The sequence below is a fragment of the Mustela putorius genome, unplaced genomic scaffold (assembly GCF_011764305.1).
Source record: "Mustela putorius furo isolate JIRA1106 unplaced genomic scaffold, ASM1176430v1.1 tig00000250_pilon_pilon_pilon, whole genome shotgun sequence".
Classification (NCBI taxonomy): Eukaryota; Metazoa; Chordata; class Mammalia; order Carnivora; family Mustelidae; genus Mustela; species Mustela putorius.
The window spans coordinates 545,346-571,227 of record NW_025421328.1 but is presented as its reverse complement, the minus strand read 5'-3'; positions in this window follow the sequence as shown (position 1 = coordinate 571,227).

The window sequence follows — 25,882 nt, the reverse complement described above, 5'->3', positions numbered from 1 at the left end:
ACTTTGCTGCCGCTTCCTCAACATGGGTTTGGGCGTTCGCCCTCTCGCATCAGGGAAGAAGAGTTGTGGGAGAGTTGGTGCCTCTTGGGCTTTGTTTTCCCGGACACTAGGTTCCCACCCTGGGTTCACAATGCCTCGCCTAAATCAGCAGACACAGCCTTGACCCTGCAGCAGCGTGCATCGCCCAGGATGGCACTCTGCACAGACTGCCATCTACCAGCTTAGCCAGGGTCTGGCCTTTCCCTCTGCCCTTCAGTCGAACTTGGAAAAGGCCTGTGCCTTCCCCAGACGAAACGAGAGGTGACAGCAGCACAGCACAGCGCCTGCTCCCTGGGTTGGGAAGCCGCCTGTTTGGCAATATCCCCTCTTCTTGACCGGACACTCATGCCTGCGCAAACGCTACCACATCCTGGGGGATGTCGGGTGCTGACCGTCCGTTCCTCCAGGGAGCTGTTTCTGCGGGTTCAGTTTCAGGAGTCTCATGGCAACCTAAGGTCAGCCCTACGGACAGGCGGGCGGCCAAAAGCTGCTCTCCCCTTGAGCCCAAGGCACAGGACAGGCCTGCCTTCTGCCCAGACTCCTTTCTCAGAGTGGAGCACGCACCCCTGTCCTAGTCGTCCCCTCTGGTCTCCATAGCAGCCAGGCTTCTGTCTCTCCACACAGGGTGTGGGGGAGACTTGTCTTGCCACTGGCCCGCTCTGCCTCAGATGGCAGCCTCTCCTGCTTAGCGTCAGTTTACTGACAGCAATACCAAGGGCTCCTCTCTTCTCCTGGGGTGGCGTGGTGCGCCTTACCCAGACATGCTCCTGGGGAATGCAGTGACAGGCTTGTACTTCTCCTTCAGTCTGTTACAACAGGCGCGACCACGCTTCTCTCTTGGGCAGAGGGGTTGTCCGCCCAAAGACGGTTTCGCTAGATGTGGGTTTGTCCCTCCACACTTCCCACACTAGGCTCAGGCAAGCAGCAGCAGCACACTGAACCGACTCTGATTTCCCAGTGAATGCTGAGTGTTTGCAGAGGTTTACAGCTTGGCGTGAATGGCACTTCACTGCTGCTTCCTCTACAAGGCTTTGGGCGATTGCACTCTTGCATAATGGAAGAATAGTAGTGGGAGAGTTGTTGCCTCTTGGGCATTGCTTTCCCAAGCACCAGGTTTGTGCCCTGGGTTCACACTGCCTTGCCACGTCAGCAGACACAGACTCGACCCTGTCTCCGGGTGCGTCGCCCCGGTTCGTACTCTGCGCAGACAGCCATCTCCCAGCTTAGCCGGGGCCTGGCCTTTTCCTCTGGCGTTCAGGCGAACTCAGGAACAGGCCCGTACCTTCCCTAGACGACGGGAGAGGAGACAGCAGCACTGCACACCTCCTGAGCCCTGGGATGGGAAGCAGCCTGTGGGGGAATATCCCCTCTTCTTGCCCGAACACTCATGCTTGCGCAGACGCTACCACATCCTGGAAGAAGTTGGTAGCTGACAGCCCGTTCCTCCAATGAGCTGTTTCTGCGAGTTCACATGCAGGAGTCTCGTGGCAACCTGAGGTCAGCCCTAGGGACAGGCGGCCAAAACTGCTGTCCCCTTGGGCCCCAGGTATAGGACAGATATGCCTTCTGCCCAGACTCCTTTCTCAGAGTGGAGCACGCACCCCTGCCTTAGTCGTCCCCTCGTCTCTCTTTAGCAGCCAGGCTTCTGTCAAATGCATAGGGAACGGGTGACCCTTGTCTTGCCACCAGCCCACTCTTCTCAGAGGGGAGACTCTCTACTTCACGTCAGTCTCCCAACTGCAATGCCAAGGGCTTTTCTCTTCTCCCCGGGGGTGTGCTGCGCCTTCCCCAGACATGCTCCAGGAGAGCGTCATGACTGGCGTGTCCCTCTCCTTAAAGCTCTTTCCACATGCGCGACCACGCTTCTCTCTTGGGCAGAGGGGATGTCTTCGCCAAGAGTGTTTCACCCAATGCGTGTTTCTCCTACCGAGCTGCCCAGACTAGGCTCAGGCAAGCCGAAGCAGCACACAGAACCGACTCTGATATCTCAGAGAATGCTGAGCTTTCACATAGGTTTTCAGTGCGGCGTGAACCGCACTTTGCTGCCGCTTTCTCAACATGGGTTTGGGCGTTCGCTGTCTCGGGCCAGGGAACAAAGTTGTGGGAGAGTTGGTGCCTCCTGGACCTTACTTTTCCGGGCACCAGGTTCCCACCCTGGGTTCACACTGCCTCGCCGCTATCAGCAGACACAGCCTCAACCCTGCAGCAGCGTGCGTCACCCAGGCTGGCCCTCTGTGCAGACTGCCATCTCCGGCTTAGCCAGGGTCTGATCTTTTCCTCTGGCTTTCAGTCAGACTCAGAACAGGCCTTGCCTTCCACAGACAAGAGGAGAAGCCACAGCAGCACTGCACATCGCCCGCACCCTGGGATGGGAAGACGCCTGTTGGGGAATGTCCCCTCCTCTTGCCCAGACACTCATGCCTGCGAAAATGCTACCACATCCTGGAGGAAGATGGTAGCTGTCTGCCTGTTCCTCCAGGGAGCTGTTTCTGCGAATTCAGGTTCGGGAGTCAGTGGCAACTTGAAGTCAGCCTGAGGGACAGGCGGCCAAAAGCTGCTCTCCCCTTGGGCGCAAGGCATAGGACAGGCCTGCCCTCTACCCAGACTCCTTTCTCAGAGTGGATCACGCGTCCCCGTCCTAGTCGTCCCCTTCTCTCCTTAGCAGCCAGGCTTCTGTCTCTCCCCGTAGACAGCGGGTGACACTTTTTGCCACCAGCCAGCTATTCTCAGCTCAGCTCTCCTGCTTCGAATCTGTTCCCCGACAGCAATGCCAACGGCTTTTCTCTTCTCCACGGGCGGTGCGCTGCACGTTCAACAGATCTGCTCCTGGGGAGCATTGTGACTGGAGTGTCCCTTTCCTTAAGGCTCTTCCCACAGGCGTGACCAGGCTTCTCAATCGGGCTGAGGGGATGTCCTCGCCAAGAGTGTTCGCTCTATGTGGGTTTCTGCCTCCGCGCTGCCCACACTAGTCTCAGGCAAGCAGCAGAAGCACACAGAACTGACTCTGAATTCATAGTGAATGCAGAGCGTTCACAGAGGTTTTCAGCGTGGCACGAACTGCACTGCACTGCTGATTCCACAATATGGGTTTGGGCATTTGCTCACTAGCATCAGGGAAGAAGAGTTGTGGGAGAGTTGGTACATTTTGGGCCTTTCTTTCCAGGGGCTCCAGTTTCACGCCCTGGGTTCACACTGCCACGCTGATGTCAGCAGACACAGCCTCGACCCTGCAGAAGCGTGCTTCGCCCAGGGTGGCACTCTGGGCAGACTGCCATATCCCGGCTTAGCCAGGATCTGGCCTTTTCCTCTGGCATTCAGTCAAGCTCAGAAAAGGCCTGTGCCTTCCTCAAACGAGAGGAGAGGCGATAGCAGCACTGCACACAGCCCGCACCCTGGGATGGGAAGCTGCCTGTGGGGGAATGTCTCTTCTCCTTGCCCGGACACTCATGCCTGCTCAAATGCTACCACATCCTGGAAAAAGACGGTAGCTGTCTGCCCGTTCCTCCAGGGAGCTATTTCTGCGAGTTCAGGGTCGGGAGTCTGGTGGCAACCTGAAGTCAGCCCTAGGGACAGGTGGCCAAAAGCTGCTTTCCCCTTGGGCCCAAACACAGGACAGGTCGGCCTTCTGCCCAGACACCTTTCTCAGAGTGGAGCATGTGCCCCTGCCCTAGTCGTCCCCTTGTCTCTCCTTATGATCTAGACTTCTCTCTCTCCCCATAGGTAGCGGGTGATACTTATCTTGCCACCAGCCCACTGTTCTCAGAGGGGAGGCTCTCCTGCTTCACGTCAGATTCCCGACAGCAATGCCAACGGCTTTTCCCTTCACCCCGGATGGCGTGCTGAGCCTTCCCCAGACATGCTCCTGTGGAGCGTGGTGACTGGCATGTCCCTTTCCTTAAAGCTCTTCCCTCAGGTGTGACTAGGCTTTTCTCTCTCGGGCAGAGGGGATGTCTTCGCAAAGAGTGTTTCCCTCTATGCAGGTTTGTCCCACCGCGCAGCCCAGATTAGGCTCAGGAAAGCAGCAGCAGCACACAGAATCAACTCTGATATCCCAGAGAATGCTGAGCTTTCGCAGAAGTTTTGAGTGTCGCACAAACCGCACATGGCTGCCACTTCCTCAATATGGGTTTGGGTGTTCGCTCTCTCGCGTCAGGGAAGAAGAGTTGTGGGAGAGTTTGTGCCTCTTGGGCCTTGCTTTCCCGGGAACTAGGTTTCCACCCTGGGTTCACATTGTCTCGACTACATCAGCAGACACAGCCTTGACCATGCAGAAGCATGCGTTGCCCAGAGAGGCACTCTGCGCAGACTGCCATCTCCCAGCTTAGCCAGGGTCTGGCCTTTCCTTCTGGCATTCAGTCGAACTCAGAAAAGCCCTGTGCCTTCCCCAGATGAAACGAGAGGAGACAGCAGCACTGCACACGGCCTGCGCCCTGGGTTGGGAAGCCGCCTGTGGGGGAATGTCCCCTCTTCTTGCCCGGAAACTCATGCCTTCGCAAACGCTACCACATCCTGGAGGAAGTCGGTAGCTTACTGCCCGTTCCTCCAGGAAGCTGTTTATGCGAGTTCAGGGTCAGGAGTCTCGTGGCAACCTGAAGTCAGCCCTAGGGACAGGCGGCCAAAAGCTGCTCTCCCCTTGGGCCCAAGGCACAGGACAGGCCTGCCTTCTGCCCAGACTCCTTTCTCAGAGTGGAGCCCGTGCCCCTGCCCTAGTCGTCCCCTCTTGTCTCCATAGCAGCCAGGCTTTTGTCTCTCCGCACAGGGTGTGGGTGCGACTTGTCTTGCCACTGGCCCGCTGTGCCTCAGATGGCAGGCTCTCCTGCTTAGCGTCAGTTTACTGACAGCAATGCCAAGGGCTCCTTGGTGCGCCTTAACCAGACAGTTGTATTCTTCTCCTTAAGTCTGTTACCACAGGCGCCATCACGCACTCTCTCGGGCAGAGGGGATGTCCGTCCAAAGTGGGTTTTGCTCGATGCGGGTTTGTCCCTCCGACCTGCCCAGACTAGCCTCAGGAAAGTAGCAGCAGCACACAGAACGGACTCTGATTTCCCAACGAATGCTGAGTGTTTGCAGAGGTTTATGGCTTGACGTGAACTGCACTTCACTGCTGCTTCCTCCAAAAGGCTTTGGTCAATCACACTCTCTCGTAAGGGAAGAAGAGTAACGGGAGAGTTGTTGCCTCATGGGCATTGCCTTCCCAGGCACCAGGTTTGTGCCCTGGGTTCACATGGCCTCGCCGACGTTAGCAGCCACAGCCTCGACCCTGCGGCTGCGTTTGTCGCCCAGGGTGGCAATCTGCACAGACTGCCATCTCCCGGCTTAGCCAGGGCCTGGCCTTTTCCTCTGGCATTCAGTTGAACTCGGAAAAGGCCTGTGCCTTCCCCAGATGAGAGGAGAGGCAACAGCAGCAGTGCACAGCACCCGCGCTCTGGGATGGGAAGCTGCCTGTGGGGGAATGACCCCTCTTCTTGCCCGGACACTCCTGCACCGCCATTACCACATCCTGGAGGAAGACGGTAGCTGACTGCCCGTTCCTCCATGGAGCTCTTTCTGCGAGTTCAGGTTCCAGAGTCTGGTGGCAATTCAAAATCAGCCCTAGGGACAGCGGCCAAATGTTGCTCTCCCCTTGGGCCCAAGGCACAGGACAGATCTGCCTTCTGCTCAGACTCCTTTCTCAGAGTGGAGCACGCGCCCCTGCCCTAGTCGTCCCCTTGTCTATCCTTAGCCGCCAGACTTCTGTCTCTCTCCATAGGCAACGGGTGACACTTGTTTGCCACCAGCACGCTGTTCTCAGAGGCGAGGCTCTCCAACTTCACGTCAGTTTCCCGACAGCAATGCCAACAGCTTTTCTCTTTACCCCGGACGGCATGCTGTGCCTTCCCCAGACATGCTCCTAAGGAGCGTAGTGACTGGCATGTCCCATTCCTTAAAGCTCTTCCCTCAGGCGTGACTAGGCTTCTCTCTCGGGCAGAGGGGATGTCTTCGCAAAGAGTGTTTCTCTCTATGCAGGTTTTTCCCACCGCGCTGCCCAGACTAGGCTCAGGCAAGCAGCAGCAGCACACAGAACTGACTCTGATATCCCAGAGAATGCCGAGCTTTCAGAGAGGTTTTGAGTGCAGCGCAAACCATACTTGGCTGCCGCTTCCTCAATATGGGTTTGGGCGTTCGCTCTCTCGTGTCAGGGAAGAAGAGTTGTGGGAGAGTTGGTGCCTCTTGGGCCTTGATTTCCCGGGCACCAGGTTCACGCCTTGGGTTCACACTGCCTTGGCGACTTCAGAAGACACAGCCTCGACCCTGCAGAAGTGTGCATCGCCCAGGTTGGCACTCTGAGCAGACTGCCATATCCCGGCTTAGCGAGGGTCTGGCCTTTTCCTCTGACATTCAGTCGAACTTGGAAAAGGCCTGTGCCTTCCCCAGACGAGAGGAGAGGTGACAGCAGCACTGTACAGCACCCGCACCTTTGTTTGGGAAGCTGCCTGTGGTAGAATGTCCCCTCTTCTTGCCCGGAAACTCATGCTTGCACATACACTACCACATCCTGGAGGAAGACGGTAGCTGACTGCCCGTTCCTCCAGGGAGCTGTTTCTGCGAGTTCAGGGTTGGGAGTCTCGGGGCAACCTGAAGTCAGCCCTAGGGACAGGGGGCCAAAAGCTGCTCACCCCTTGGGCCCAAGGCAGAGGACATATCTGCCTTCTGCCCAGACTCCTTTTCCAGAGTGGAGCACCCACTCCTGCCCTAGTCGTCCCCTTGTCTCTCCTTAGCAGGCAGGCCTCTGCCTCTCCACATAGGGAGTGGGTGACCCTTGTTTTACCACCAGCCCGCTGTTCTCAGAGGGGAAGCTCTCCTGCTTTGCGTCCATTTCCCAACAGCAATGCCAACGGCTTTTCTCTTCTCCCTGATTGGCGTGCTGCGCCTTCCCCAGACATGCTCTTAGGGAGCGTGGTGACTGGCGTGTCCCTTTCTTTAAGGCTCTTCCTACAGGCGCGACCACGGTTCTCTCTCTCGGACAGAGGGGATGTCTTCGCAAAGAGTTTTTCCCTCTATGCGGGTTTCTCTCTCTGCGCTGCCCACACTAGGCTCAGGCAAGCAGCAGCAGCACACAAAACTGACTGATTTCACAGCGAATGCTGAGCTTTCGCAGAGGATTTCAGTGCGGCGCGAACCGGACTTCGCTGCTGCTTCCTCAACATGGGTTTGGGCATTCACTTTATCGCGTCAGGGAAGAATTGTGAGAGAGTTGGTGCCTCTTGGGCGTTGCTTTCCCGGGCACAAGGATCTCGCCCTGGGTTCACACTGCCTCGCCAACGTCAGCAGACACAGTCTCGACCCTGCAGAAGCATGGGTCGCCCAGGGTGGCACTCTGTGCAGACTGCCATATCCCGGCTTAGCCAGGGCCTGGCCTTTTCCTCTGGGGTGCAGGCGAACTCGGAAAAGGCCTGTACCTTACCCAGATGAGAGGAGAGACGACAGCAGCACTACACACCGCCCGCGCCCTGGATGGGAAGCCGCCTGTGAGGGAAAGTCTGCGCTCCTTCCCCGGACACTCCTGCCTCTGCAAACGATGTCACACCCTGGAGGGATTCGGTAGCTGACTGCCCGTTCCTCCATGGAGCTGTTTCTGCGAATTCAGGTTCGGGAGCCTGGTGGCAAATCGGAGTCTGCCCTAAGGACAGGTGCCTAAGGAGCTGCTGTCACTTTGAGCCTAGAGGCACAGGACAGGCCTGCCTTCTGTCCAGACTTCTTTCTCAGAATGGAGCATGCGCCGCTGCCCTAGTCGCCCCCTTGTATCTCCAAAGCAGCCAGGCTTCTGTCTGTCCACACAGGGAGTGGGTGACACTTACCTAGCCACCGGCCTGTTGTTCCTGAGAGGGCAGGCTCTCCTGCTTCACGTCAGTTTCCCGACAGCAATGCCAATGGCTAGTCTCCTCCAGGGGCGGCGTGCTTCACTCTCCCCACACGTGCTCCTGGGGAGAGCAGTGACATGCCTGTCCCTTTCCTTAAGGCTGTTACCACAGGCGCGACCACGCTTCTCTCTCGAACAGAGGGCATGTCCAGGTAAAGTGGGTTTTGCTCTATGCGGGTTTCTCCCACCATGCTGCCCAGACTAGGCTACGGCAAGCAGCAGCAGCAGCACACAGAGCCGACCCTGATTTTCCAGCGAATGCTGAGCTTTCATAAATGTTTTCAGTGCAGCGTGAACCGCACTTTGCTGCTGATTCCTCAACAAGGCTTTGGGCGTTCGCTCTCTCACGTCAGGGAAGAAGAGTTGCGGGAGAGTTGGTGCCTCTTGGATCTTGCTTTCCCTGGCACCAGGTTCATGCCTTGGATTCACACTGCCTCGCCAACATCAGCAGACACACTCGACCCTGCAGCAGCATGCGTCGCCTAGGATGGCACTCTGCGCTGACTACCATCTCCCGGGTTAGCTAGGGCCTGGCCTTTTCCTCTCGTGTTCAGGCAGTCTCAGGAACAGGCCTGTGCCTTCTGCAGACTAGAGGAGATGCAATAGGAGCACTGCACAGTGCCCGCACCCTGGGTTGGGGAGCCTGTGGGGTACTGGCCCGCTCTGTCCCCGGACACCCCTACTTCCACAAATGTTGCTACACCTGGAGGAAGACAGTAGCTGACTGGCCGTTCCTCCAGGGAGCTCTTTCTGTGAGTTCATGTCGGGCGCCTGGTGGCAACCCGAAGTTTTCCTGAGGGACAGGTGGCCAAGGAGCTGCTGTCACCTTGGGCCCAGAGGCACAGGACAGGCCTGCCTTCTGCCCAGACTCCTTTCTCAGAGTGGAGCAAACGCCCCTGCCCTAATCATCTCCTTGTGTCTTGTTAGCAGCCAGGCTTCTGTCTCTCAGCTCAGAGAGTGGGTGACACTTGCCTAGCCACCAGCCCGCTGTTCCTGAGAGGGCAGGCTCTCCTGCTTAGCATCAGTTTCCCAGCAGCAATGCCAACAGCTTTTCTTCTCCCGGGGCTGCGTGCTGCGCTCTCCCCAGACATGCTCCTGGGGATTGCGGTGACAGGTATATCCCTTTTCTTAAGGCTGTTACCACAGGCACGACCTTGCTTCTCTCTCAGGCAGAGAGGATTTCTGGGTAAAGTGGGTCTCGCTCTATGCGGGTTTCTCCCACCGGGCTGTGGAGCTCAGGCTAAGGCAAGCAGCAGCAGCACACAGAACCGACTCTGATTTCCCAGCGAATGCTGAGCTTTCACAGAGGTTTTCAGTGCGGCGTGAACCGCACTTCGCTGTTGCTTCCTCAACAAGGCTTTGGGCGTTTGCTTTCTCACAAAGGGAAGAAGAGTTGCGGGAGAGTTTGTGCCTCTTGGGCATTGTTTCCCAGGCACCAGGTTTGCGCCTTGAGTTCACACTGCCTCGCTGACGTCAGGAGACACAGCCTCGACCTGCACCAGCGTGCGGCGCCCACGGTGGCACTCTGCACAGACGGCCATCTCCTGGGTTAGCCAGGGCCTGGCCTTTTCCTCTCGCGTTCAGGTGGACTCATGAACTGACCTGTGCCTTCCACTGATGAGAGGAAAGGCAACAGGAGCAGTGCACACCACCAGTACCCTGGTGTGGGGAGCCTGTGGCAGACTGTCCCCTTTCCTTCCCCGGACTCCCATGCCTCTGCAAACACTGCCACATCCTGGAGGAAGACGGTGGCTGACTGCCCGTTCCTCCAGGGAGCTGTTTCTGAGAGTTCAGGGTCGGGTGCCTGGTGTCAACCCAATGTCTGCCCTAGGGACAGGAGTCCAAGGATCTGCTGTGACATTGGGCCAGAGGCACAGGACAGGCCTGCCTTCTGCCCAGACTCCTTTCTCAGAGTCGATCACGTGCCCCTGCCCTAGTTGTCCCCTCATGTCTCCTTAGCGGCCAGGCTCTGTCTCTCCACACAGGGAGTGGGTGACACTTGTCTGGCCAACAGCCTGCTGTTCCTCAGTGGGCAGGCTCTCCTGCTTCACGTGACTTTCACTACAGCAATGCCAACGACTCCTCTGTTTTCCCAGGGCGGCGTGCTGTGCTCTCCCCAGACATGCTTCTGAGGAGAGGGGTTACAGGCGTGTCCCTTTCCTTAAGGGTGTTACCACAGGTGCGACCAGGCTTCTCTCTCAGGCAGAGGGGATGTTTCTCAGGCAGAGGGGAGGGTTTTGCTTTGGGGTGGTTTCTCCCACCACGCTGCGGAACACTAGGTTCAGGCAAGAAACATCAGCCCACAGAGCTGACTCTGATTTCCCAGTGAATCCTGAGCTTTCGCAGAGGTTTTCGGCTTGGCGTGAACTGCACTTCGCTTCTGCTTCCTCAACAAGGCTTTGGGCATTCGCTCTCTCTCATAAGGGAAGAATACTAGAGGGAGATTTGGTGCCTCTTGGGCCTTGCTTTCCTGATCACCAGGTTCAGGCCCTGAGCTCACACTGACTCGCCAAAGGCAGGAGACACAGCCTCGACCCTGCAGCAGCGTGTGTCGCCAGGGTGGCACTCTACACAGACTTCCATCTCCCGGGGTTAACCAGGGCCTGGCCTTTTCCTCTCATGTTCACGCATACTAGAGAACAGGCCTGTGCCTTCCCCAGAGAGGCAACAGGAGCACTGTACACCTCTCGTGCCCTGAGATCGTGAGCCTATGGTGGACTGTCCCCGCTACTTCCCTTGACACCCCTGCCACCGCCAATGCTGCCACATCCTGTAGTTGACTGCCCGTTCCTCCCAGCAGTTGTTTCTGCGAGTTCAGGCTCAGATTCCTGGTGGCAACCCGAAGTCTGCCCTAGGGACAGGTGGCATAGGAACTGCTGTCCCCGTGGGCCCAGAGGCACAGGACAGGCCTGCCTTCTGCCCAGAGTACTTTCTCAGAGTGGAGCATGAGCCCCTGCCCTAGTCGTCCCCTCGTGTCTCCTTAGCAGCCAGGCTTCTGTCTCTCTGCACAGGGAGTGGGTGAGTGACACTTGTCTTGCCACCGTCCCGCTGTGCCTCAGAGGGCAGGCTCTCCTGCTTTGCCTCAGTTTCCCGACAGCAATGCCAACGGCTCCTCTCTTCTGCCGGGGCGGCCTGCTGCGCTCTCCCCAGACATGCTCCTGGGGAGCTTTGTGACAGGTGTGTCCCTTTCCTTAAGGCAGTTACCACAGGCGCGACCACACTTCTCTCTCGGGTAGAGGGGATGTCCGGGCTAAGAGGGTTTCGCTCTAGGCTGGTTTCTCCGACCACGCTGCGGAGCACTTGGCAATGCAAGCAGCAGAAGCAGCCCAGAGACCTGACTCTGGTTTCCCAGTGAATGCTGAGCTTTCACAGAGGTTCTCATCATGGCGCGAACCGCTTCGATCCTGCTTCTTCAACAAGGCTTTGGGTGTTTAGTCTCTCGCGAAAGGGAAGAAGAGTTAGTTGCAGGAGAGTTGATGCCTCTTTGGGCTTTGCTTTCCCGGGCACCAAATTCGTGCCCTGGGCTCCCACTGTCTCGCTGATGTCAGGAGACACAGCCTCGACACTGCAGCAGCGTGTGTCACCAGGGTGGCGCTTTGTGCAGACTGTCATCTCCCGGGCTAACCAGGGCTTGTCCTTTTCCTCTTGCATTTAGGCGGAACTGGGAACAAACCTGTGCCTTTCACAGATGAGAGGAGATGCGACAGGAGCACTGTACACCGCCCATGACCTGGGATGGGGAGCCTGTGGTGGACTGTCCCCTCTCCTTCCCCGAACAACCCCTGTCTCCGCCAATGCTGGCACATCCTGGAGGAAGACGGAAGCTGACTGCTCGTTCCTCCAGGGTGCTCTTTCTGTGAGTTCCGGGTCAGGCGCCTTGAAGCAACCCAAAGTCTGCCCAAGGGACAGGTGGACAAGGAGCTGCTGTCACCTTGGGCCTAGAGTCAGAAGACAGGCCTGCCTTCTGCCTAGACTCCTTTCTCAGAGTAGAGCAGTCACCCCTGCCCTAGTCGTCCCCTCGTGTCTCCTTAGCAGCCAGTCTCCTGTCTCTCCGCACAGGGAGTGGGTGACACTTGTCTTGCCACAGGCCCGCTGTGCCTCAGGGGGCAGGCTATCCTGCTTCACATCAGTTTCCCAACAGCAATGCCAATGGCTCCTCTCTTCTCCTGGGGTGGCATGATGCGCTCTCCCCAGATGTGCTCCTGGGGAGCACGGTGACAGGCGTGTCCCTTTCCTTAAGGCAGCTACCACAGGCGCGACCACGCTTCTCTCTCAGGCAAAGAAGGTTTCGCTCTAGGCTGGTTTCTCCCACCGCGCTGTGGAGCACTAGGCTCAGGCAAGCAGCAGCAGCCCACAGAACTGAGTCTGATTTCTCAGCGAATGCTGAGCTTTCGCAGAGTTTTTCGGCGTGGCTCAAACCGCACTTTGCTGCTGATTCCTCAAGAAGGCTTTGGGCATTCACTTTCTCGCTTAAGGGAAGAGAACTTGCCTGAGAGTTGGTGCCCCTTGGGCCTTGCTCTCACGGGCACCAGGTTCACGCCCTGGGTTCGCACTGCCTCACCCATGTCAGGAGACACAGCCTCGACCCTACAGCAGCGTGCGTCGTCCAGGGTGGCACTCTGCGCAGACTGCCATGTCCTGAGTTAGCAAGGGCATGGCCTTTTCCTCTCACGTTCAGGCGGTCTCGGGAACAGACCTGTGCATTCCCCAGATGAGAGGAAAGGCCACAGGACCACTGCACACCACCCGCGCCCTGGGATGGCGCCCTGGACACACCTGCCTCTGCAAACGCTACCACATCCTAGAGGAAAACGGGAGCTGACTGCCCGTTCCTCCAGGGAGCTGTTTCTGCGAGTTCAGTGTTGTGTGCCTGGTGGGACATCACGCTTCAGTGAGACATCTGCGTTTCACGCAGGGACCTGGAACCCGAATGAGAAAGCACAGCCCTGATTCAAAGCAATACCGTGCTCGGCAGAAAAAAGTCCTCCCCTGAACGTTGTGTGCAGAGGGAAGCCTGGATTGGAGAGAAAGTGACCTGCTGCCTCAGTCAAGACCACCAGGGCTAATGGACCGACCTCTCATGGGGCAGCGCCTAGCGTTGTTCACAGGGAAGCATTGTACTGCCTCGGAGGGTGTGGGAACTCCCGAGGTGAAGTCTCTGGACCTCCCTGTGACAAATAAGTCAGGGTGCAATACCAGCATCGTCCACGCACACGTTGCCCATGGAGAAGGATGCCTTTCCAAAGCTTAGCCAGGAAACCTCAAGTGAGCACCACAGCCTTACCTCCAAGAAACAGCCTGAAGCCGGCCTACTTTTGCGTGCAGGCCTCTTTTGCGAAGAGAGAAAGAGTAGGACCGTCAGGTTGGGGTGGAAGCCTAAGGAAGGCTGTGTGCCGGCCCTTGGTTCGGGAGCCATCCGAGAAGTCGGCCCCTTCGCTGGGCCTCACGGAAGGCCCACACAAGGGCTTCAAAAGCGCCTCTTGGCGCGCCCGTAACACGGTACCCAAAGCCGAAGCAAAACACTAGATCTGAGGGAATGGTAGGACTTCTGACAGCCGCCCCGCTTCCTTCAGCCTGAAGCACGCTGGCGGTCGCCCCCACGGGAGTGAGCATTAGGAAAGCACCGTGCTGTACACATAGTTCATGGAGAGGACAGGACGGCAATGCCGGCCTTCAAGGCCAACTTTTCTGGGGGCACCCTGAACCGGGAGGCTTGCCCCAAATGGGCACTGGAAGCAAGGAGCCATTTCCACGGCTTTGCTCTAGGACAACACATTTGCCCAGCAAGCCCCACTCTGTCCGTAAAGAGAGAAGTGGTCGTGACACTGAGAAGCACAGAGGAAGGTGACAGCCTCTCAACTCCTTGAACGAGCTTCACCGAGGGTGTCCTGTCAGCTCCCAATTCCCCTAAAGTCCAAAGCCTTCTCTCAGATGCGGAGGAAAGTTCACACAACCTGACGGCTTGGGCCTCCACCCCAGGGACCTGTGGGTGTCGCCAGCGCCTCTGGTGCTACAGTGAGATTCAGGAGACACGGTTGTTTCACTCAAGGGCTCAGAAGCAGAACGAGACAGAGTGGTCCTGATTCAAAGCAACACCATGCTCCGGCAAAACGTCCACTCCAGAACGGCGTGCACCAAGAGTGAAGCGTGGAAGAGAGAGGAACTGGCCTGCATCCTCAGTCGAGACCACCTAGATATGGGGCCTGCCTCACAGGGGGCAGCACCTCGCATTGTCCATGGGGAAGCAATGTGCCGACTCGGAGGGTGTGGGAACGCCCAAGGTGAAGCCTCTCAACCTCCCTGTGAGAAAGAAGTCAGGGTGCAATGCCAGGACTGTCCCCGCACAAGTCGCTCCACGGAGAAGGATACCTTTCCAAAGCTTAGCCAGGAAACCTCAAGTGAGCACCACAGCCTTACTTCCAAGAAACAAGCCTAAAGCCGAGCTGCCTTTCCCATGCAGGCCTCTTTCATGAAGAGAGAAAGAGTGGGCCCGGCAGGTTGGGGCGGAATCCTTAGAAAGCTGCGTGCCGGTCCTCAGGTCGGGGGCAATCCGAGAAGTCGGCCCCTTCCCTGGGCCTCACAGAAGCCCCGTACAAGGGCTTCGAAAGCGCCTCTTGCTGCGCCCATAATACGGGACCCACAGCAGAACCAACACACTGGATCTGAAGGAGCGGTAAGAGTTCTGAGAGCATCCCAGCTTCCCTCAGCCTGCAAGCAGGCTGGCGGTTGGCCCCATGGAAGCGAGCGTTAGGAAAGCACTGTGCTGCACACCCAGCTCGCGGCAAGGACGTGAGGGTGATGCAGGTCTTTAGGCCAACCTCTCTGTGGGCACCCTGAGCCGGGAAGCCTGCCTGAATCGGGCACTGGAAGTGCAGAGCCAGTTCCACGGCTTTGCAATAGGACAACAATTTGGCCGTCAAGCTCCACTCCGTCCCATGAAGAGAGAAGCAGTTGTGACACCGAGAAGCACAGAGCAAGGCGCCATCCCCTCAGCTCCTTGTACGAGCTTTACAGAGAAGATTCTGTCAGCTCCGCATTCCCATAAAGCCCAAAGCCTTCTCTCAGACGTGGAGGAAAGTGCACACAAACTGAGGGCTTGGGCTTCCACCACAGGGACCTGTGGGTGCCGCCAGTGCCTCTGGTGTGACAGTGGGCTTCAGGAGACATGGTCATTTCACTCCAGGGCTGGGAAGTTGAACGAGACAGAGCAGTCCTGATTCAAAGCAACACCGTGCTCTGGCCAAAACGTCCACTCCGGAATGACCTGCGCCAAGAGTGAAGCATGGATGAGAGAGGAACTGGCCTCCTTCCTCAGTCAAGACCGCCCGGGTTAAGGGGCCTGCCTCACGTGGAGCAGTGCCTCGCGTTGTCCAAGGGGAAACGACGTGCCACCTCGGAGGGTGTGGGAAAGCCCGAGGTGAAGCCCCTCGACCTCCCTGTGAGAAACAAGTCAGGGTGCAATGCCAGCACTGCCCCCGCACACGATCCACGGAGAAGGATGACTTTCCAAAGCTTAGCCAGGAAACCTCAAGTGAGTACCAAAGCCTTACATCCAAGAAACAAGCCTGAAGCCGAGCTGCCTTTCCCGTGCAGGCCTCTTTCATGAAGAGAGAAAAAGTGGGCCCAGCAGGTTGGGGCTGAAGCCTAAGGAAGACTACGTGCCCAGCCTTGGGTCGTGGGACATTCGAGAAGGCAGCTCCTTCCCTGGGCCTCACAGAAGCCCCACACAAGGGCTTTGAAAGTGCCTCTTGGTGTGCCCATAATGCGGTACCCAAAGCCAAAACAAAACACTAGATCTGAGGGAGCAGTAGGACTTCTGACAGTCGCCCCGCTTCATTCAGCCTGTAACACACCGGCGGTCATCCCCACGGGAGCAAGCATTAGGAAAGCACCATGCTGTACACCTAGCTCGCGGAGAGGACAGGACAGCGACGCTGGCCTTCAAGGCCAACCTCTCTGGGGGCGCCCCGAGCTAAGAGGCCTGCCCCAAATGGACGCTGGAAGTGAGGAGCCATTTCCACGGCTTTGCTCTAGGACAATGAATTTGCCCAGCAAGTCCCACTCTGTCCCATGAAGAGAGAAGCGGTCACGACACCAAGAAGCACAGAGCAAGGCGCCAGCCCCTCAGCCCCTTGAATGAGCTTCATGGAGGGCGTCCTGTCAGCTCCCCATTCCCCGAAAGCCCAAAGCCTTCTCTCAGACGCAGAGGAAAGTGCACACAAACTGAGGGCTTGGACCTCCACCCCAGGGACCTGTGGGTGCTGCCAGCACCTCTGGTGCGACAGTGAGCTTCAGGAGACACGGTCATTTCACTCAAGGGCCCAGAAGCTGAACGAGACAGAGCGGTCCAGACTGAAAACAACACCATGCTCCGGCAAAAACGTCCACTCCAGAACGGCGTGCACCAAGAGAGAAACGTGGATGAGAGAGGAACTGGCTTGCTTCCTCAGTCGAGACCACCCGGACGTGGGGCCTGCCTCACAGGGGACAGAACCTCACGTTGTCCACGGGGAAGTAACGTGCCGACTCGAATGGTGTGGGAACGCCCGAGGTGAAGCCCCTCTACCTCCCTGTGAGAAATAAGTCAGGGTGCAATGCCAGCACTATCCCCGCACTCATCGCTCCACCGAGAAGGATGCCTTTCCAAAGCTTAGCCAGGAAACCTCAAGTGAGCACCACAGCCTTACCTCCAAGAAACAAGCCTGAAGCTGAGCTGCCTTTCCCCTGCAGGCCTCTTTCGTGAAGAGAGGAAGAGGGAGCCTGGCGGGTTGGGGCGGAAGCCTCAGGAAGGCTGCCTGCTGGGCCTCAGGTCGAGGGCCATCGGAGAGGGCGGCCCCTTCCCTCAGCCTCACGGAAGCCCCGCACATGGGTGTCGAAAGTGCCTCTTGCTGTGCCCCTAACGCAGGACCCACAGCAGAACCAACACACTAGATCTGAGGGAGCTGTAGGACTTCTGACAGCAGCCTCGCTTTCCTCAGCCTAACGCCCTCAGCGGACGGCCCCACAGGATCAAGCATTAGGAAAGCACCGTGCTACACATCCAATTCGGGGAGAGGAGGATAGGACAATGTTGCCCGCCTTTAGGACAAGAAGTCTGAGGGCGTCCTCAGCTGGGATGCTTGCTTGAAATGGGTGGTGGAAGCGCAGAGCCAGTTTCACGGCTTTGCTGCAGGATGACACATTTTCCCAGCAAGCCCTACTCCATCCCGTGGAGAGAGAAGCAGTCCTGACACCGAGAAGCACAGAGCAAGGCACTAGCCCCTCAGCTCCTTGAAGGAGCTTCACACAGGGGGCCCTGTCAGCTCCGCATTCCCCTAAAGCCCAAAGCCTTCTCTCAGAGGTGGAGGAAAGTGCACACAAACTGATGGCTTGGGCCTCCACCCCTGGGACTTGTGGGTGCCGCTAGTGCCTCTGATGTGACAGCATGCTTTAAGGAGACATGGTTGTTTCACGCAGGGGCCTGGAAGCAGAAGGAGACAGCATGGCCCTGATATAAAGCAACACCATGTTCCGGGAAAAACGTCCTCCCGCGAAAGATGTGCGGGTATAGCAAAGCCTGGATGAGAGAGGAACTGGCCCGCTTCCTGAGTTGAGAACACCTGGGCTGGAGGGAGTCCTCTCACAGGGCAGTGCCTTGTGTCGTCCACAGGGATGTGGTGTGCCAACTTGGAGGGTGTGGGAACGTCTGAGGTTAAGCCCCTCAACCACCCTGTGAGAAGCAAGTCAGGGTGGAATGCCAACACCTTCCCCGCACACGTCGCTCCACGGAGAAGGATGCCTTTCCAAAGCTAAGCCTGGAAACTCAAGTGAGCACCACAGTCTTACCTCCAAGAAATAAGTCTGAACCTGATCTGTCTTTCCTATGCAGGCTTACACCAGACAAAATGGACAAAATTAACTAGACATGAAACAACATATGTTGGAGAGGATGTGGAGAAGGGCAACCCTCTTACACTGTTGGTGGGAATGCAAGTTGGTGCAGCCACTTTGGAAAACAGTGTGGAGATTCCTTAAGAAATTAAAAATAGAGCTACCCTATGACCCTGCAATTGAACTACTGGGTATTTACCCCAAAGATACAGATGTAGTGAAAAAAGGGCCATCTGTACCCCAACAGCAGCAAAGGCCACAATCGCCAAACTGTGGCAAGGGTCAAGATGCCTTTCAGCAGACGAATGGCAAATAAGATATGGTCCATATATTATGCCTCCATCAGAAAGGATGAATACCCAACTTTTGTAACAACATGGATGGGAATGGAGGAGATTATGCTGAGTGAAATAAGTCCAGGAGAGAAAGTCAAGTATAATATGGTTTCACTTACTTGTGGAGCATAAGGAATAACAAGGAGGACATTAGGAGAAGGAAAGGAAAAGTGAATTGGGAGAAATCAGAGGAGGAGATGAAGCATGAGAGTCAATGGACTCAGAAACAAACAGTATTTTGGAAGGGAGAGGGACGGAGGATGGGTGAGTTTGTTGGTGGGTATTAGTGAGGGCACGTATTGCATGGAGCAGTGGGTGTGGTGCATCAACAATGAATCTTGGAACACTGAAAAAATAAAATGAAATAAAAAAAAAGGATTAAGTGTCATGAGAGATACAAAGAACAAGGTGGAGGATTCCAAGGCATGAGGAAATATCTCCAAATTTCATGGATAAGCAATACCCTTATAGGAAAGGGCCTTTGCCTGGGCCTAGAAAAATGAGTACGACATGAGCTTGAGGTTGTTAAGGAATGAGAGGGGGAGGGCAAGTGGTGGTAATTTCTGAAAACAGTATGGGGGAAATTGTGAAGAATGTCCTGAAAATTTTGAGTTGTTTAGTTTGGTTGGACTGTGGGGTGCAAAAGAGGAAAAGTGGGCACCAATGCAGCAGAATATATGTTAAGGCTAGCTCCTGATTTCCACTGTGAGCACCCAAAACACAAGGGAGGAGCACACAGTTTGGATGGAAAAATGAGATGGGTCCTCCCCACAAGCCTTAAGTTTCCCTGTTTTAACCTTGAGCCCTCCCATAATGGCCTCCCTTAATGTCTTCTGAAAATAGAACAGCTAGAATGAGTTTCTCTCACATTCAGTTCAAACTTATTTATGCAAGGCACATTCAGTCTCCAAGGAAAGACTTTACCATAACAAAAGGCTAAGGCTATGGTTTTATCTAATAGTGAAGGGTTTTTCTCTGGCTGAAAAAGTCAGAATGGTTGCTGGGTGGCTAACTACCTGGACTCTTTTCCCCTTCCCAGTTTAACACACTGAGCCTCAGTTAGCTATAGACTTAATTAAACTTCGTTTTCAGTGGTGCACATGGGTACTTTAGCTTCTCCTCCAATGAAGGATTTGTCTGGGCCCCTCTACATGGCAAGGTCATTTTTCCTCAGTGGCTCAATTTCCTGAACACACCTCTTCGGTTGAGAAATACAGACTGCAAAGAATGAGGTAGGAAGCTCAACTATCTCCAGAATTCACCTTCTTCACCCTTCGTCTCACTTCCCTTTTTTCCCCTCTGAGATACAAATCCTGTCACATTGAGGTTCTGTAACCCATATTTAATTTTTCCTTGGTTTATTGCCTTGCCATTATTTGAAGCTTTTTTTTTAAACAGCAGGCAGTATGAAAAAGCATTAGGAGATTGTTAACTACACACTCAATGTGAGTCAGCAGTATGATGTGGCTGTCAAAAAAGTTAAAGCAATTTCATTAGAAATAGAGGGCCCATAAGGAGAATGATGAAGGCTCTTGCTCTGCTTTACTCTTCCACCCTGGGAGTCAGCTTCTGTTGCCTCAGCATCCTGCTTAAGAATGCTGCAGATGGAGAAGGAAAGGGCCATTGTCCTGAGAAGCTTCAATTGCATTGGCCTCCTGATAGTTCCTCAACAGACCAGGGCTATTAAAGGGCTCTTTGCCTGAAATGCATCCCTCAGTTTCTGACATAGCTCACTCCTTTACTTCATTAGACCTCTGCATGGATATCTTCTTTTCAGAGAGGCTGCCTCTGACCTCATTGTTCAATAGTTTCTCTCATCATTCTTTATATCCCTTAATACTGTCTTGTTTGTCTCTGTAACATTAATCATCTCCTGATACACATTATGTTTCTCCCATTAGAATATAAGCTCCATGAACATAAAGTTTTGTGTATTTTGTCTATCAATATATCTAAAACTGTGCCTGACACATAGTGGGAGCGCAATACATGTTTGAATAAGCAAAGTACTTCATAACATTTACTTCATGGTACTATAATTTATCTTTTCACTTACCTTGTCCCCACTAAAATCTTATCTAAGAAATCTTTTTCCTCTCTTTTTTGATATTTAATTACCTAGCTAATGCCTAGCATGGAATGTATTGGGATGAATGGTTGGGTGACCTGCCAGAGATGTTGTAGAGGGGTTTCAAACATTAGATGTGGTTGGCCTAAACCCATGATACCCAGATATTAGATACACATGGCAATGGAACATTTGAAGCTTTTCTGAATTGAGATACATTTACAATAGCAAATGCAAAATTTTCAAAAGATTTTGAAACCTTGACATAGAAACATGTAAAATATCTCATCAGCAATATTTTCATTGAGTATATGTTTAAATAGCAATATTTTGATGTACTGGGTTTAATAAATTATATTCTTAAAATTAAGTTCACCTGTCTTACTTCTTTAATCACCAAGAGCAAAAGCTTCTGCACAGCAGAGGAAACAGTCAACAAAACAAAGAGGCAACCCATGGAATGGGAGAAGACATTCGCAAAGGACACTACAGACAAAGGGCTGATATCCAAGATCTATAAAGAACTCTGCAAACTCAACACACACAAAACAGATAACCATGTCAAAAAAGGGGCAGAAGACATGGACACTTCTCCAAAGAAGACATACAAATGGCTAACAGACACACACAAAAAAATGTTCATCATCACTAGCCATCAGGGAGATTCAAATCAAAACCACATTGAGATACCACCTGACACCAGTTAGAATGGCCAAAATTAACAAGACAGTAAACAACTTCTGCTGGAGAGAACATGGAGAAAAGGGAGCCCTCTTACACTATTGGAGGGAATGCAAGTCGGTGCAGCCACTTTGGAGAACAGTGTGGAAATGCCTTAAGAATGTAAAAATAGAGCTTCCATATGATCCTGCAATTGCAGTACCGGGTATTTACCCCAAAGATACAGATGTATTGAAAAGAAGGGCCATCTGTACCCCAATGTTCATAGCAGTGATGGCCACAGTCACCAAACTGTGGAAAGAACCAAGTTGACCTCCAACGGATGAATAGATAAAGAAGATATGGTCCATATATACTATGGACTATTATGTCTCCATCGGAAAAGATCAATATGCAACTTTTGTAGCAACATGGATAGGACTGGAAGAGATTATGCTGAGTAAAATAAGTCAAGCAGAGAGAGTCAATTTTCATATGGTTTCACTTATTTGTGGAGTATAAGGAATAACATGGAGGACATGGGGAGATGGAAAGGAGAGGACAGTTGGAAGAAATTGGAGGGGGAGATGAAGCATGTGAGACTGTGGACTCTGAGAAACTAAGGGTTTTGGAGGGGAGGGGGTGGGAGGTTGGTTGAACTTGGTGGTGGGTATTATGGAGGGCACGTAATGCATGGAGCACTGGGTGTGGTGCATAAACAATGAATTCTGGAACACTGACAAGAAATTGAAAAAATAAATAAAAATTATAAAAAAGAAAATCTTAAATTACATATGTGACTAGAATTATATTTGCATTGAGTAGAACTGCCCTAGATATTTTGACAACCTCCATGTTTAAACTTTGATATTTACAAGCTTGTGAGGTTAGGTGTTGAGGGTGCTGTGTAGGTGGGTCCATGTAATTAACACAGAAGATGATTGATTCTCTCTAATCACTGCTCCTGAGGGATTGGTGACAGTAGGGCCAAATAAGTACCAGGACAAGTAAGCACTATGATTTATTACTCGACCTCATCTTTCTCATTCTGCCTTCTCTCGCCCCATAGTCCTCAGAGCTGCTATCAAAAAGCCAGACTGAATGGTTAGAATTTTTCACCTCCTTTCTTAGTTTCATGCTCATCCTGGCAGTGAGAACAATAAACAGTTTAAATGATCCAAAGGTGAGCTACAAATTCAAAAAGGAAAATATAGTCACCTTGCATCATCTATATCCAGTAGACTCTCGACTTTGGAGAGTCTCTTTCTTCCTGTAATTTTAGTGATGCAGCCAATTCCCCTGTCAGAGCTCTGTGCTGAGTTATCCAAATATAGGAAAGTAGAAGACACATCATCTGCCCTTTAAGGTGATTATAATGAAGTTGGGAAACAAAATTTATGTGTGTGGAAAGTTAAATAAGAACACAAAATAGTCATCCAAGAAATGCTGGGCAGAGTGTGATTAAGGGCCAAATAAATGACCCAGGGAGTTAATGCTTTAGGAATTCAAATCAGTGTCAACCCCAAGGGTCAAGAAAAGTAGAGAAAACTTCCTCACGGAGGTAGTACCTAAGCTGGGGCTTAGGTACTACCTAAGTACCTAAGGTACTTAAGGTACTTAGGTACTTAAGGTACTTAGGATGATCTGTGTGCTGTTACAAAATCCTAGATTTCCAGAGGTTAAATGGCCCTTAGAGACATAGTGTACTCCCCATTATGTAGATAAGGAAATTGAGACCGAGAGAGAAAAGTCTCATAATGAGTAAGGAAAAAGTTGGGATTAAAACCAAGATTTCTTAGTTCCCAATCTACTACCCTCTCCTTCAGGTGCTAAGGAAGAATGGTGTTCTAGGTCCAAAAAAGGCCCAGAAGCCTTAACACTTACTTCTCAATATGCCCCCCTCCCAACACACACACACACACACACACACACACACACACAAAACACATACACACCCCCCACACACACACCATCACATATACATACACACATCCTCAAACCTTATATGGGATCTCTTCCTGGTTTTTTTTTTTTTTCCAAGACCAGTTTAACTTAGCAGGTGATACAGATAACACTGAATTCAAATTCCAGGTCAAACACCAATTCCTTTTTATTTAATTAGAAATGGGCCATGTGTTGATGAATGGCCTCTCTGATGTAACCTGCCATTTCAAAAGCTTTAAGGTTGAGAGGCCCTCCTTCTGTTCCTTTTTGTCCCATCACCACAAGGTATACAGACTCAATCTGAACTACAGTCACTGCCTGGCTGCCCCGACTCTGGCCTTTGGTGCGGAGGTCCATGGTGTTGTTGCCCTCAGTGTAAAGGTTGTCCCGAATCAACAAGCATTTGGTCCCTGCAAGGGTGATTCCCTGAAGAAACAACTTCTCTCTCCCCTCTCTTGCCAGCAAGATCTGAATTTCTTCCTGGGTTAGTTGAAACAAGTTGCCTTCGGGGTAAGAAGCTAACAACCAGGGTGGAGAATTGGTGATAATTGCTGCATCACAGCACATCCCAGTTTGTAGGAAGAGGGTAATGCAGTCTTGCCAGACCTCTTCACTGATATCCCCTATGCACTGCATGATTCAAGTAAGCTGTCTCTAAATGATGAATAATGTGCTTTCTAGTAATTTGGTCTGAAAAGAAGTTTTTTAGCAGTTGGCTTAAGATGACTGATAAGCTGAGACTGAAATAGCCTAAAAATAGTCTGTTTCTGATGGCCACTCCCCAGAAGCAAAGTGGAGGAGGTCTTGGTGGCTTGTATGGCTCAGCTGTCCTCTGCTGTGATTTATCAAGCTACCTCTTGAGCATGAGTGAGGTCACAAAGGCTCTGTGACTTTTTAGTCATCATCCACCACATCATGGGTGACTTTTGGTAGCAGCTTTCTGAGGCTGTACCTCTAGCTATTGAGATAGACAGTGGAGCAAAGTATACCTACTTCCATAGGATACTATAGGAAGAACACCAACCCCCAACAGTGGAAAAGCTCTCAAAGTAGAATATAGGTGGGCAATATAGGGCAATATATAAGTGGGCAATATAGTTGGAAGTTTGTTTATAAAACAGGACATATTTGCTGCAGTAACGAGCATTTCAGATGTTGGCTAATCTTGCTGAGGCCTGAGCTCTAGGTACAAAGTCAAAAACCCCACAGACACAGATCTTTTTGGGAAAACCACAATAGCTTCTTCATGGTTTCCCTGCCTCCAGATTCCTTCCCTCTAGTTTATCTTCTGGCCCACACCAGTTGTGAGTCTAGAGTTATTCATTCTTATCTAGCCATTCAGCAAGTATTTATCAAGCATTCATTATGTGCCAAGTGTTAGGGTCCATAATCAAAGGAGTGAGACTGATACAAAGCGAAGGTCAAGCAAAGCTTTCATCAAGAATCAAACTGACCGGTCAGGGCCGTCTCTTGCAAAGATGCAACCCCTCCCAGCCTCACAGACTAACTTTTATAGAGGTAGTTTAGCCGGGCTATACACAGGTGGCCAATGAGATTGCAATACAAAGAGAAAACTGCACAGTCATACAGAGGTCTGCCACACAGAGAAAAAACTGCTAGGTAACACTCAGGTGGCCAATTGAATTTCAATTTACTCTAGTAGATATATGCATGCCCCACTGATTGGATGTCTTCACCTGGCCTGACCCGCCCTTGTATCTAGGCTTTGCAAGTAAGTTCTTTGGGAGGGACGGAGTCAATCTAAGTTCACTGCATAAACACAAAATTACTCCCTCTGGCTAACCAGGCCCTTATACCAAGTACTCTTCTAAGCACTGGGACACAGCAGCAAACAGAAAAACCTCATGGAAGTGACATCAGAATGGGGGAGAAAAACGAATAATTTGAGGCCCATACTTTCCCCCCATATTTCCCCTTTTTAACCCCAGGCTTTCTTTACTCTAGTGGGGGTCCTATTTGACTTCTGATTCTTCTGAAACCTTTGGCAAGCTACTGCCTGTCCCTTAATTTCCTCTGAAATGACATCAACTTGCTTTAAGAAGGAAGTGTTAGGGGAAATGGATAAATTTAATGGTAGATAAAATCTTGGGTAGCTTTGAAAATTTATTTATGCAACAAGTATTTATTAAGTATCTACTGTATGCCAAGTCTTTTCTAGACTTTGGAGATCTAGCAGTGAACAAAAGTTCCTGCCTCACAATTTGTCAAAAAATAAGTGACATTTATAATATATCAGGCTTTCCAACACCCAGACATTATTTTTTCCATCACAAGTCTGATTCAGAGAATACCACTGAATGGCTGAATCTGTCCACACCTCATTTGAGAGATGGTCTGGTCGGCCCTTCATCTGTGATGACAAAAATTATGAGGTTACTGCAATCATCCAGGACTTAACTAGGCTAATGATAATAGACTAGTAGAAGAGGGGAATAAGAAGAGAATATGCTTTTCAGAAAGTATTCTACTGTGACTTGTCCAAGTTCTCACAGCTAGGAAGCTTTTCAGAAGCCCCTTGCCGGAATGGGATTGTTCGTCCTATCTCGGTAGGGTGTCATCACTGTTAACATTAGACTTTAGTGGAATTATATAGGTGCCCAGAACACTTACAGCATTAAAGTTTGTGAGAATAGAGACAGTACTGGAGTATGGGACTTATCTCCCAGGCCAAACCTGTAGCCCAAACCAGAAAACCATCAGCTTTCCATCACAAAGGGCATTTGCCAACAAGCAAGATGGCGAGAGGCCACAGTCAAAGTATCACAATAGAAACCGCCTGGAGGGTCACATGACGAGAGTTTGTGCTGGGGCAGAGTGGGGGTGGCAGAGTTGAGAAAGTAGAAGCTGGAGTCTGGAGGCAGTGGGAGTAGTGGCTGCAGTGACAGCCCAAGTGGTACTGAGGACTTCAGGTGGTGGGAACATGGACCATGTCACGGTGCCCAAGGTAAGGAGGAGAGCTAGGAGAGGCTGGGAGCCTCAAGCTCTCTTCAGGTGTCCAACAGAGAGCCCAGGCACACCCTTTCAGACCTTTTCTGGGAGCTCTTT